This window comes from Passer montanus, unplaced genomic scaffold, assembly GCF_014805655.1.
Source record: "Passer montanus isolate IOZ18808 unplaced genomic scaffold, ASM1480565v1 scaffold52, whole genome shotgun sequence".
NCBI classification, from domain to species: domain Eukaryota; kingdom Metazoa; phylum Chordata; class Aves; order Passeriformes; family Passeridae; genus Passer; species Passer montanus.
The window spans coordinates 5,131,026-5,143,755 of NW_024370152.1; the positions used below are offsets into that span (position 1 = coordinate 5,131,026).

General features: G+C 45.2%; 1 long non-coding RNA gene across 1 annotated transcript; it reads right to left on the reverse strand.

Annotated features, from left to right (window-relative positions):
- Positions 1-1,393: 1,393 nt before the first annotated feature.
- Positions 1,394-8,981, reverse strand: LOC120509486. The gene is made up of 3 exons (XR_005629279.1): positions 8,934-8,981; positions 6,349-6,405; positions 1,394-1,514 (listed from the first exon to the last, which is right to left on the reverse strand). It is a non-coding gene; the product is annotated as an uncharacterized LOC120509486 (long non-coding RNA).
- Between the last annotated feature and the right edge of the window lie 3,749 nt (positions 8,982-12,730).

Genomic DNA, 12,730 nt, shown 5'->3' on the forward strand with positions numbered 1-12,730 from the left:
ATGATGTTCAAGCACCACATTGCCAAAAAGCCACGTGAGGAAGGAGGGTAATGGCAAACCTCACTGCATGAGTACCTGCCAACTTTACTGACTAGCTGGAACCGTCTGGAAAAGGACTACACTAATATGTATTTGTCATTAATTAAAGCTAATATCTAGCACAGAGAGTGCATACCCTGACCTTGGGATGCATCATAAGCATGATGCTCTGAGAGGCCTTTCTTGTGTGATCTTATTTCACTCCCTGTGTGAGGGCTTGTTTTGTTTTCTTCCAACACAGAAGTATTAAAAAAGTTATGAGAAGCCCCTCCTGGCAGGAATTTTTGCAAGTAGTATTAGGGGCAGTGATTGGACAGGGAGGCAAATCAGCACGACACTCAGTGCAGCTCTGCTGTCTTCTGATGCGAGTGGTCCTGTCATTTCTCAAGCAGGTGCGGGTCATAGTGATTTCAAACAAACTGCTCCAACCGTACCAACAAACTAGATTCCAGCTCAAGGCCAGCAGCCTGGCAAAATGCCACAGTTGATATATACATAGTTGAATACATACGTGGATGCTTTCTTCCATAATGCTTATTGTCTAGCATAGCTGTTGCATAAACTTTTAATAGCAGGGCAGGGATTTACTTCCCCTTCTGGTCTGTGGCACACTTTTCTGCTGTTCTGTGGTGTACTTTGACTAATCATTTCTTAGTCGTCTAGATGCAGACCTTTAAAAACACTAGGAGCTCTCAGTCCCCCTTTTCAATTGCAAACGATTCATTTTTGGTGAAGTGTGGCCTCCCTATTCTTCTGCCAGCCGTTGTGTTTGTGAAAGGACCGTCTCAAATTTCTTGTGTGGGAGCAGCTGTTGCTGGACCAAGGCAGCCTTTTCAGAGCCCTGCCGCAGCCGCTTTTCACTTCTCCTCCTCCTCCTCCTCTTCTCCTTCCTCCCTCCTTTTGTCTCCCGCAAAGCAAGAGCCCCTCTGACCCTTCGCCTCCCTCCAGCCTCTCTCCTTTGTCGGCCGTTGCAGACAAGTTCCACCCTAAATCAAGCATTGTCTCCATCTCCAGAAGCCAGCACGTGCCCACATCCCCCTAATCTTTTAATTTCCCCCCAGGAAAAGGCAGCTGTTAGCGATACACGCAATGCACAGCTGTCAGCTGGGGCCTGCCGCCTGCCTGCACTGAACAATGAGGAAGGCAGCGCCGGGGCCGAGGAGAAGTAATATCTACATATATGTGCCTTTGGCAACAGTTGGCAGCACGTGCTCTGAAATGCGGCATTGTCAGAAAATCCACCCCTGCCTTCCCCCACCGCTGCTCCGCACACGTATGAGCTTGAACTTTGGCTGATTTCAGAACAAAACACCCGACTTCAAAGGGCAGGACTCCCCGGATAGCTGCATTATACCTTCGCTGCTGAAACAATCCCCTGCAAAATTACAGGGTATGAAAAGGACTGGCCTCCAGTAGCCTGGCACGTGGTTCGCCCATTCTCCTCTTTTACACACCAGTCGTTTGAGAGTTTTGTCCTGGAGAGAGAGCAGCGTAAACAATCTGGAGTGGCAAAAAAAGACCAATACATCACAATTTTACTTTTTCCCTGTATGGTGAGGAAGGCTACATTTCTAAGTGAAGCAGGGACATATGTGTATAAAGTGTCCTAAGGTATATGTGGCTGGACTTGTGATCTCGCTGCCTTAATGTGCAAGGGACAGTCACTTCAAATCAAGAAGAAGAAAAGGGTAGTGCTTTAGTACCATAGAAAGGCAAGGCATTGTTGTGTCTGCACAAACATAAGCACAGTTGCATGCCAAATTTCTGCCTGCAATGACAGCAAATATGCACACAAATGATAAGTTGTACATGCAGTCATTTGCCAGTGCAGTTGCCACAAGTGAGCTTGCAAATATAGTAGTTACAAATCCCAATTGGTCCTGTAAATATGCTTGCCTTTTCCCTTGTACCATGGTGCATGTAACTTAGCAAAAATCATATCTCTGTGCTTCTCATTTGCTCCTGACAAAACACAGAGATTCTTAAGGAAATTCATTTTGCAAACGTATGTGTTGTGGAGAGGATATATAAAAACCTCAAACACTTTAAACTGTTTCATTTCCTTTTCCCATGTAGATTGCTTTAAAGTATGCATGTATTCCTCTCACCAGCCTTCTGGCTAATCATTAAATGGGAATTTGATTGATTTCTACACACGGTGGCTCCCAAAGGCTAAGCATTTAAAAAGGAACCATCTCATCTGTTCCTTTTGCAGAGATCTCTTGCATACTTTCATCTCTAAGCAAAGGAACAAACAAGCCTCACTCCCAAACCTTTCAAGACCAGAACCTTTTTGGAGTCAAGTGGACAGTCCTGGGTTTACTTCACCCCTCTCAGTCATTTTGCGTGATAAGGAATAACTTCTGTGTTACTGGTGCATATTCCCCAGCCTGCTCTGTACACGCGTTTTTACTTACTTTATCTTACCTGGCCTGTAATTTAAAGAACTTAAAAGATACACTCTTCTAAGCAGACCATATGGCATATGGTACACCTGACCCACGCTTAGCACCTGCTGAGCACACTGTGAACGTCACAGGCTGTTTGATACAGCACTCCTGGCCAGAGGGCAAAAACATATCCATGCATTTGCATGCTGGACAGAGGCCACGGTGATCTGACACAGTATCCTGACAGTTCTTCCAAGATTAGCAAATCTGTAGAAAGCAATGGGCTTAACCAACAAAGGAGGCCCCACATCGAAGAGACCTACACACATACAGACACCTCGGGGATCCTAATAGCCTTGCCCTGGTGAACAGGGATCCTCAACGAATGCAAACGTGCTTTGACTGGGGAATGTCAGCATTAATCATTGGGATGCAGTCAGGGTTTTCCTAAAGTACTCAGAGAAAGCACAAAGGCATGTGTTTTAATATCACTTGGGCAAATATAAGTGCCATCCTGACTTACCCCCATGTAGAACCAATAAGGGCAGGAAGCAACATGCAGTCAAAAACAGATTTCTCAAAATACAAATAGTAGACATCAAGTGGAAAGAGAATGCATGAAACTTTAATGCTCATAAAGGTTTAGCAAGCATGAGCCTGAAGAATGGCCTGCAAGATCCAGCCATTAATTCGTTGCTGATTCTGCTGGCCCGTGACTCACTTTTTCTATATGTAAACCAGTCCATTAAGCCTCTGTATTTTTAGTGCAAAGTTCGGTGAGATTTATAGAGCAGGAATAGCATGGAGAAGTATCAGGAGATGTAATTTGCACTAGATAATTTGCATAGCAAGATCTCATAGCAGCAACAGCAGCCTTTGTCAAAGTAGTCCAGGTATCCAGCAAAGGCAGAAGACGTCTTATTTGTCCATGTGGGAGTTGCAGCCTCTAACACTGGGCAGCTGGACAAACACAAAGAATGGAACCGCCAAAAGGATTTGTCTCTCTTATGCAGCTCAGGGAGAAAAATTTATCATGCATGTGATCAGCAAGGGGATATTTGTTGAAGACAGGGTGGCAGAGCCCTGGCAGTGTCGTCAGCAGTGGCTGGCAGGCTATAGAGGAGATCAGTCTTGCACCAAGGGCAAAACTAGACCTTGTGCAGAGTTAGTGCTAGCTGCAATGCCATGGACATCAGTGGGGACACTGAAGGGTTTCTCTTTTCCAGGAATTCTCTAACACAGACTTGGGGATTGCCCAGTTTAGGAGATTTCCATTTTACACTGTGCTGCTTCTCAACAATATGCCTTGATTAATCTATTTGAAATAAATTTGGCAGTAATCTTTCTGTCTTCATGTTGGAATGTTATCAAACAAAAAATAGAGCTATTATCTTCTTTCATTTGTAGCTCTCTCTCCTGTTACTGGAATAAAAATTCTCTGGCTGGGAAGAGGTTGCCAGGCTGGAACTGCCTTTATGTTCAAGGCTAGAAGAATCTTATGATTGCATATGCGTGGGGATGCTGACAACCCTCTAAGGGGCATATGTTTTTGCATACATATCTGCAAACCTACCCCTCACAGCAGAGGAAAACCTAACTCTCACGGGACAGGCTCTTTCTTCATTCACAGCACCCCTGAGGCTCCCTGTCAGAGGTTTCTAATCAGGCTGCAGAGCAGATTCTGTCGGGATCTGCCCGTGCATGGGGCTGGGATACAGGTGGGCTGCCCTGCCCGGTGCAGGGAGCCCAGCTGGGAGGTCCTTCTCCTGCCTTGCTGCTCCGTATGGTAAATCTGTGGTGAATTGAGCCATAAGTGAGTGCTCCAGGCTCCAGTCTAGCCTCGAACTACCCCAGCTCCATCTGTCACCCTATCTGGGGCATCTTTGCTGCATGATTGGCACGGGGCTTGAAAAGGCAGCACAAGACAGGCCATGTGGCAACCCTGCCGATGGGGAGGGGGCAGCGGGGGAGCAGGATGAAATATTGTGACAGGACACTTCAAGCCCCAGCTAATCACAGCTGCTGAGGGCTGAAGAGTGCTATACATCCCCTCGTATCAGGCAGTGCATTCCTGGCAACATTATTAATTCAGAGGAGTCCCTTTAATTTGAAGCAGAGATTAAGACTTTCCCCGGTTGGCCTCACTGCGGCTGTAAAGGCAACAGGCAGGGCTATTGTAAGGCCATTAGGGAAGAACAATAGGACGCTGAAAGGGGGATGCGGGTGAATAGGGGAGCGAGGGCTGGCTTGTGCCAGAGGCCGGCTCGGCTCATTACGGGAGCGGCAGATGGAGCGTGGCCGGGTTGCCGGGCAGAGTCGGGGCTGGCAGCTGGCGGCGGCTCCCCCGCGCTGCAGCGCATCCCCTGCGCTCGGACACGGCACAACAGGTGCGGGGAGCCCTCACCAGCCAATCCCAGCTTTCACAAATAATTAAAGGGTTTCCCTTTTTTCGCTTCTGCCTCTTCCTGCTGCCTTTGCCCCGACATTCCCGAGCTCTGCCGAACTGACATCAGGGTGGTAGGGAAAGCACACTGTCTTGTGCATTTCGTGGTCATGCCAGTCTGTGCAGGCATTGCTTCCTTCTCAACATAATGACAGCAGAAACCTGGTGGCTGTGCATGAGATGGTGTTATGCAGGTCATTAGACACGGTGAGGCACCAACTGATTCATCTAACCCCTCATCGGATTTTTAATAGTGTCCATGGGTTTTACTGGCTTCAGAGGAATTCCCTACCTTATGCTAACCAAGGTTTTTCTTTTCCTTCGTGTGCTTGAGCTCATAAGCATGTCATACCTGAGAGGAGTGGGTAGGATACTGATGGAAGTCCAGTCTTGCAGTCTACCAGGTGCTGTGGCATGTGCCAACGCCCAGCAGACCGACCTCTGCAGCTCCCTGACAGCCTATGCAGCTCTCTACCCAGCTGTGGAGCAAGGACAAAAGACCTGCTAGAAGACCTCTGCAGCTCCCTGACAGCCCGGAAAGCCTATGCAGCTCTCTACCCAGCTGTGGAGCAAGGACAAAAGACCTGCTAGAAAGAAGCCCTAGAAAGTGTCACAGAGGAAGTGAGCTTTTTTTTTCTTTATTAAGTTTTGGGGGGGAAATCACTTCCCCCCCCCCCAATTTTGCCATACTACAACCCCCAGAGCTTGTGAGGTTATGATTCTGGCAATCAGAGCTCCTAACTGGGGGCCTGACAGCTACCAGGAGAGGCAACACTCTCCCCTCTCCCCAGATGTGGCCCAGGGACAAGTGTATGAAGAAACTTGTTTGAGTTTGACAGTCCCCTGACACTCTGGGGAAGGTCATCCAAAAGATGCTGCTGAACATCACAACAGAAGTTATTTTATAAGCATCTGCTGTTTTATTTGAGTTTGGATCTCTTCAAGTTGCTTACAATGCTTTTGTGCAGTTCTCCTCTTCTACAGAGGAGAAAGTCCCACAATCTGAGCTAAGCTTGTGGATGAGTAACTTGGCATGGTCCCAGGTGAGTGCAGGACACACAGACCAGGCACTCTGCCTTTAACAAACTGATGTCCCCTGGTCTTTATGCTCTATGTTCCCTTCCAGTTCATGGCCATGCATGTAATTGTTGATTAAAGAGCAGCTGCAATTTCTTCCATGGAAAAATAATTTTAGGGAACTGTGGAGAGTATTTTTAGTTACAGAGGTAGAAACAAGGAGAAGGAGCCAGCATCCTGTTAGCAAGTCACTTTGTGCAGACCAGCATCAGGCCCTCTTTGGACTACTCACACTACACAGAACGCTCTTTGACAACAGTAGGGTTATTAAAGGTGACACCTGCAATGCAGCATGCAGAAAGAGGCCACAATATTCAAAGCAATACTGTTTAGGCCTTCTGCAACAATCTTTTTCTTCTCTGTACCCTGGAACATTCACCTTAGTTTCTTCTATCTTACCTGAGGTTTTTTATTAATTCCACACTATATGGTCTTCAGTTTATCCAGGATGCAACTCTGCTTTCATTTAAAAAAAAAAATGCATCAGAAGTGATTATGAAAATTGATTTGATTCCTTTTATTTTTACCACTGCTGAGCTATGATTTTTATCCTGATTTCTTATGGATCCAATGAGGACTAATCCACTCCTGCAGCACAGTGTTCACTCCCATGTAGCTGCAGCTGCTGGTAGGGACCTACTAAGTGTGGCACAAGGTGTTTAGTGGCAAAAACAGGGGGCAGGGACAGGCATCTGCTTACACTGACTTTGCCATTGAAGAGACCAGAGCTGAATAAGGCTCACTGACAGGGTAAGACATGAGCACTGTCCTGAGTCTTAACTCAGACCCAGCCAGGAAGCACATTTTTGAATCAGATTAATTTGTACAGACGGTTAGCTCTAACTTTTCACTTACAAACACAACTACTGTACACCCACAGAAGCAGGCAGTGGAAGGACCTAATGCTCAAATATAACCTTCTGAGAGTTGAGTCACCTGATCTGCATGAATTTGTTGACAGCCATGGTACCTTCTCGAAGGAAAGACAAAAAATCTTTTCTAGTTATTTATGCAGAAGCAGATGATTATACAACCCATTCTCAGGTATCACAGTAATCAAAAAAACCCCAGTAAACAGTTGAGCAAACATACAGATTTAGTTCCAGAAACAGATGCAAAGTGGGAAAGCAAAGCTTTCATATGTGCATCTGCAGAGGCTTTGCCCTGTGCCAAGATCAGTGTTATTTGCCCATCTTAGTTTTCAAATGCACTGCTTATAATTTGCAAAGCCTGTCAGAAAATTGAGAGAAAAATAGGAGGAGCTGTAAGAAGTCTTGCTCTGCAAACAGCTGATGCTCTAGACACATGGACTACCATTTTCTGCATAAAGCAAAGTTTGTGCAAGGAAGGATCTAGCTATCAAAGGGAGTTAAACCTGCTACAGAAAGCAGGCTAATTTAACAAGTGGAGAATCAGAAATTATTGCAGTCTTTTCACAGAAGACTTTTTAACTGCATATGTGCAGCAATCTGCTTGCTTGGTTTCAAGCATGTTTGAGACAGGTCCCAGAAGGTCTTTCTATCTTTCTCTTGTGAAACCAGGATATTTATTGCTGTTCATAACAACTCAGGGATTCAAACCATCACTGCCAGGAGCTGTAGGCTGCTTAAACTGGCCATTTAGTAACAGCCTTGTACCTACATTCCCCTATCTTATAATTTCATGTCAACATTAATTCCCTGAATAGTGAGATTGGAGGCCCTGAAGAACAAACACTTTGATTGCCACTGGAAGCTCATGGGATACGGGGAATAGTGAAAAATAACCATCTGTCTCTGACACTGTGTTCCCAGCACAGGGCTCTCTGTCCGTCACTGTGGGTGAGTTCACGCCTCCAACGACAGCAGCTTTGCTCTCTGACCCAGCAGCAGATTCCTAAATGCCAGCAAACACAAGAGGCAAGGCAAAGTCAACACACACACTAGCAGTGTCAATAGAGAGCTTCTTTCTGAGGAGGAGGCACAGGCCATAGCACTTTGCTGCTCTTTTGCTGATGTATTTTAGCCTGTGAGCCCTGACAGAAGTGCTAGCTGCCAGGGGGGCAATGCTGTGACTGTGTGTACACGCTGTGCAACACCTCTCTGGAGAGCAAATGGCAAAAATGCTGAAGACAGAGGAGATGAGCTGCATCTCACAACTCTGCAGTCTCTTTCAAAACTTGGAGGAAGGTCGAGAACTGCATGTGTATGTGTTTGTTCAAAGATGCACACAGCCCACCTTAAAAACCCAGAAATCTGTTTAGGTCATTCTGTTGTTCTCACTATCTGAAAATCTTAAATTAAGCATTTACAAGGTTTGATTTACAGAAAATAAGATATACAGAGAACTTCTAACGAAAGTAGCCACAGTCCTATCTGCCACTTAAGTGTTTCTATAGACAAATCCCTGTTTGCAACCTTTGTGCATAAGAATGGTTTACACTCAGCTCTGAAAGCAGTGACTGCAAACGAAGGCATGCCTTTCACATGTGCTCTTGTTTATGGGACATGGTGTTCACTTTTTTAAAATACAGTCCTAGGTCAGTGGACTGAAGGAGTTCGGTCACTGCCAAGGGCTTTAAAATGTGTTTTGTCAATAAAGGTTACCTTGACCCAATGTGTCCTCTAACAAGGCAATCAGATCAACATAACTGTCCTCCCTGTAATGCTTTTTCATGAGGCTACTCAGGGTGAAATACGGTGCAATTAATTTCTACCTGTGGTAAGTAGACTGTAAAGCCAGAAAAACAATCTTATTATGTAAAACCCCACTTGAGAGAGTGTTTGCCGTGTTCTTGTGTTTCAGCCTAATTTCATGAGACCAAAGGAGATACATTTATTCTGACCCTAGTTTCCAAATGACAAACTGCTCCTACCATTTTGTTTGAACAAAAGTCATAAGTCCCTTCAATCCATTTCCAGTAGACTACTCATCTTCAAAAAAATAATTTCCTGAGATTCACAGTTTGCAGAAATAAAGCCATTTTCTAGAGGATAACTATTTACCTGGACAAAAATGAGAAGTGCATCCACAAGAATCTCGCAAAATTCAACTAGTCCAGGTACAAGGTGCTGCATCTGGGTGAGGACAATCTTAGACAAGAACACAGGCTGGCAGAGCAGGACATGGGGTTTATCAAGGATAAAAAACTGGACATGAGCCAACACTGTGAGGTCACAGCCCAGAAAGCCAGTTTTATCCTGGGCTGCATCCAAAACAGCATGGGCAGCAGGGCCAGGGAGCAGATTCTGCCCCTCTGCTTTGTCCTGGTGGGACTCCACCTGGAACCCTGCATCCAGCTCAACACAAGAATGACTTGGACTTCTAGGGTAAATCCAAGGGATGCTATAAGGATGGTCAGAGGGGTGCAAAAGCTCTCCTAGTAAGACAAGCTGAGGGGTTTGTTCAGTCTGAAGAAAGAGAGGGCTTCAAGGAGACCTAACTATGGCCTTCCAGTACCTAAAGGGTGCTTGTAAAAAGGAAAAAGATGGACTTTTTATGAGGCCAGATAGTGACAAGGCAAGAGCCAATGGTTTTAAGCTAAAGAGCAGGTTTAGATTAGCTGTTAGGTTTTTACTCAGACGGTAGTGAAGAACAAGAATGGGTTGCCCAGAAGAATTGTGGATGCCCCATCCCTGGGAGTGTTTAAGTCCAGGTGGAATGCGGCTCTGATGAACCTGTTCTAGTGATGAGTGTCCCTGCCCATGGCAGGGGAATCGGAACTAGGTGATTTTTATGGTGCTTTCCAACCCAAACCATTCAGTGTTTGTTCTATAATTCTAGACAGTAATTCTATAATTCTACTTGTGCTTGGTCCGCAGGACAATCTGTGGATCTCAACAAGAAGTGCCATGCATTTTTTCTTCTATTCCACTCTGAGAACAGATTTACCCATAATGCTAGAGTAATTTGTACATAACAAATTGTACGGTACATTTGCAAAAAAGGTTCCCACACACGGTTTTAAAGAAATCACTGCATGCATACTTGTGCCTTTTTACAAAATGTGCACATACCTGCAGGTGATATTTCAATAATCTACGTCTGTAAATATGTTCATCTGTATGTCCATAAAATCAGCTTGTGCACCTACCCTCTGGTGAAAGTCAGGGCAGAGCTAATGAAAATTCCTTGCAGAACCCATCTCATGAAGTTGAAAAAATTCATACTGGTAAGGCTCTGAGCAGTGATTGATCACCTATCGTGATTTTTTAGACAACACTGTCTAAACTGAGTGTCAGGTTACAATTCACATCTCTATTTTTCTGAGTATATTTGGTTAATTCAAGTTCTGTATGAGTAAACTCAAGTGGATAAGATTTTTGCCTGACCAAAGCTCCTTGAAAACAATTTTGCTCTCCTGCCTGGCTGCTGTCCCCAAGTAGGGGTGAGCCATGGATGCCTCCTCTGTCCGCTGGATAAGCCTTGAGTGGGCATGAGGACTGTGTCCGGACTCATGCAGTACAACAGGAAGTTAGACAGACCGTCACAGTGGGCAGAGTGGCAGCTTTCACAGTTAATGCTGCAGAACTTCAAAGGGTGTTAGTGTAGCTACTGAGAGATTGACCTCCAAATTCACATTTACAAACAGCTTCCAAACACGTGGTAATCATGCAGCTTACACAGTAAGTTCAGCACCTACTGCCCAATGCCAGGGTGCTACACTGAGAAGGCTTCAACGAGGAAAACAAGGAGAGAGTCCTTTGTATTTTGGATTCCAGCTCTTGCAGTGTATTTTGTGCCTTAATAGTCAGCACTGGAAACAGTTATTGGGATGTGAATGATGGTGGTCCTGCTGCCCCAGTACCCTGAGCAGCACAGTACTGTGGTCAGTACCTTCTGTAACTGCAGAGGGTCATTTTGCAGCATGTTACTAATCAAGTGCCAGCTTCCTTGTGTGCTTGTAGAAAAGGAAACCAAGATTTGTTTTCTTCCTCTCATGATCATAAGCAGGCGTTGTTTTCACAGGGCTCTCGAGGAAAGGGACAAACAACAGTGTAGATTGTGCAATTTTCACAGTATTACTTCTGTCATTTCCCTCAGCTGCCTGAAACCTCTTTTGCACTAAAGAGAAAGCAACAACACAGGACAATTTGTACATAAACAGGACTGTGCAGTGTTAGATGAGCAAAAGCCAAGCTGGATATCGTAACTAGATGCTGTTCTAATCATCAGTTACTGTGGGAGGCAGGAAGCTGTTTTCTCTCTGCAAGCATTGCTGCTGTTGGGGTTTTATTTATCAGCACTTTGTATCCAGGAGTAAGAAGCTGCACATTGAAAGAGCTGTTACTGTTTTCTAGCTATCAGGATACTGCCTTAACTTATTTCCACTCTTCATCCCCCTTTTTCCTCCACCATGCCCCTCCTACAAGCACACCACCCTCATCTCTTGGACACAGCATTTTGCCTGGATAAAGTTTTGTCATTGACCCAGAGAGAGACTAAGATTTCACCAGAGTACAAGAGTAGAAGGAAATGGTATCATTCTCTCACACCAACAAGTAAAGTCAGCTTCAAGTGTTTTCCAAATTAGTGGAAACTAGTAAATATAAATATGATTTCTCAGGGCTCTTCACAAATGCTGAATGTACTCAATATGATTAAATGATAAACAGCAATGCTGGTGAGTTTGCATTTGGTCTGCTGTAGCAATAACATGGTGTGCTGCCAGCAACAGCACAGAATGAAATGCTGGGAGAGCAGGAAACTAGTGGGAAAGAAAAAAATATGCAAGTCTTGCCCTTTATGCTTTGCTGAGGGGGAAAAATAAATGAAGAGCACAACCTTTCACAAAGGGCTGACTCTGGGATCACTCTGAAGGGCTGGACCATGCAGGAATCAGTAGAGCAAGAGGTGAAGGCTCAACTGCTGCTGAGAAATAGCCTCTCAGCAATATGGGCACTGGTGCTCTATCTCTGCATTACTAATCCTGCCACATAGATCTGATATCCTAATCCCTTTCCTTCTTTTATGTCTTAGTTTCTTCCCCAGCTTCCAAGCTCTAGTAAAAGTACATTGGCCAAAGGATGAGAAACTGGATTTGGCCTGAAGAAACCAGTAACTAAAAGAACAACCTCTGATTTCCTAGAAGGCGTAGCATCCTTCTTCTCTGTGAAGTTGTTTCTGCTTTAAATCAGTAAAAGCAAGAGTGGAAGCATGACAGTCACTGCTGACTATGGGCTTTCTATTTTTAAACAGTTGCTCTCAAGAGACTGATCAGTTTGTGGCTAACTCTTTGCTCCCAGAGGTCAAGGACGAATGAAAAATATCACTACACATCTTGCACGAGTCTATGGCCTGTAGGACAAGGAGGGTAGAGAAGTAGGAAAAGGTGGACAGTGCATGGCAGGAGAGGACCAGCACTACTGGGCTGCCAGTGTGCAAAGCACTTCTCAGCTGTACTCCTGCAGGCCCGTGACGCCCCGGGCAGCCTCACAAGGAACATGAGGATCTTGGGATTCTTGCCAGCACTAGTTTCACACTTCCCAGAAGGCCAGCAGTGCAATGCTCGAATCAGTACTTTTTCAGGCTGTGGCAGGAGGAAGACTTCTCTCTGGGGTCACACCAAAGCAGTGGTGCTTTTTTTCAGTACTGCTCTCAAGACATTGGGAAATTCATCCTGTGAACTTGCATAGTCATGCACTCACAACATTTGAATAAACATTGTTATTCTCTGACTTGGATTAGCTCTGCTCCCTGAAACCACATCCACTTTTTATGCAGGCTGCCTGTCCTGTAAACTAACACAGAGATGTCTTAAAAAAACCTCAGGGGCCCTTTAGTGAGTAGCCTGCTAGTTACT